Source organism: Pseudopodoces humilis, chromosome 3, assembly GCF_049639895.1.
Source record: "Pseudopodoces humilis isolate 2021_Gansu_Grassland_sample_001 chromosome 3, ASM4963989v1, whole genome shotgun sequence".
Taxonomy (NCBI): domain Eukaryota; kingdom Metazoa; phylum Chordata; class Aves; order Passeriformes; family Paridae; genus Pseudopodoces; species Pseudopodoces humilis.
Window position 1 is genome coordinate 65,620,894 of NC_142202.1, and position 1,680 is coordinate 65,622,573.

Sequence of the window (1,680 nt, forward strand, 5' to 3'; positions counted from 1 at the left end):
GCTTTCTCTTTTGAGGTGGAATTACAACTTCAGTGCAATGAAAACAGCCTGCATGTGTTCTCCACAAGAGAAATAAACGTAATAAAGCTCCCACTGAAATCAACATCAGAGCTGCAGCATTTCAAGGGAAATGAGCTGTAACCAAGGAGAGTGCCTTGGAGAAAGCACCCATGTGCTTATTCCCTGGAATTTGTTTTCATTTTCAGAACCATGATGAGCTAAAAAAGCAAATACGTTTCATGTGGTTACAATTGCATTCATTGGTGCTTCTAGAGATGCGATGGTGCTGGCAGCAGTCCATTTGGGACTAGGTTAGATATTAAGAAGGAATTCTTTACTCTGGTAAATGGTTGATGAGGCACTGGGACAGGTTGTGCAGAGAAGTTGTGCCCCATCCCTGGCAGTGTTCAAGGCCAGGCATGATAAGATCTTGAGCAACCTGTTTAAGTGGGAGCTGTCCCTGCACATGGCAGGAGGCATAGGGCTAGATGATATTTAAGGTCCCTTCCAACCCTTAATGAACATTACTTCTATGATTTCATACAATACTTGCAAACTTGCATCTTTTCTGAGCACAAGCAATGGATGTGTCACTGCAAATCCTGCTGTGTGGTTTGCACATGCTCAGCACATTGGTGAATACAGTAGTGCAGACTTCTCTTTCCTCTCCCCCTCCCTTATACATAAAAATGACTATATATACTAAAAAATGACCCAGCTTTCCAACTCAGCGTGACTCCACTCAAAGTCTTCATGTCTGGGCAATGTGAAAGTCATAGATATCTTTTATACCTATTAGCTCAAGTGAAACTCTTGTCCATATCGCAGAAGTTACTGCTATGATAGCTCAGAAAATGAAAAAGCTTTTCCCAAAACTAAACCCATCGTCATTATTTTATCTAATGATGCCATCTCTCAGTTTGCCCCTCACTCCCCTGCAACTGCTTTCCCTATCAGTAGTAGAGGCCGTTTCCTGTCACCATGCTAAGTCCCACTTTCTGCAGTTTTCTGTTTCTGTGTGTTCTCCCTCATGCTTTAGATCTTTGAAGGTTGCAGTATTGCCATCTTCTAGTGCCTCATTCAAGCGGTGATACTTCTGAACAAAGCTGTGCTTTTAGCATGGCATCTGCTTCCTGTTGCACACTTCTGTGCACAGATATATCTGTAATTGTACTTCGCTGTTATTCTTCCTTGCCTTGATGTACTTATATGGTAAGTTGTTCAGGGGAAGGCCCGCACTACGTACATATTCTTTACTATGTACCAACTTAGCGTATGTCTGTATGGACTATATGTCAACATAAAAACGGCTGTAAGTACAATAACGCGCCCGAGGACACTCCCAGTGACCGGGACGGGGCCGCAGGAAGGACAGGGGGACACGGCGGGGACACGGCGGGGACACGGGGACAGCCCCGATCCCCCCGGCCAGGACGAGCCGCCCCATCCCATCACAGCCAGCTCGTGCCGGCCCGCAGCGCCCCCTGCCGGCGCGGGCGGTGCGCTCGGCGGCTCGGCGCTCGGCCGGCGCTGCCTGCCACAACACCAGGCGGCCCCGCGGCCGCCGCGCACGCGCGTCCCCGCGCTCCCTGCGTGGCTGCCCCGGGAGCGGGGCCGGGAGCGGCGCGGGAGCGGCGCGGGCAGTGCCGTGTGAGGGGAGCGGGCGGCAGCGGCGGCACC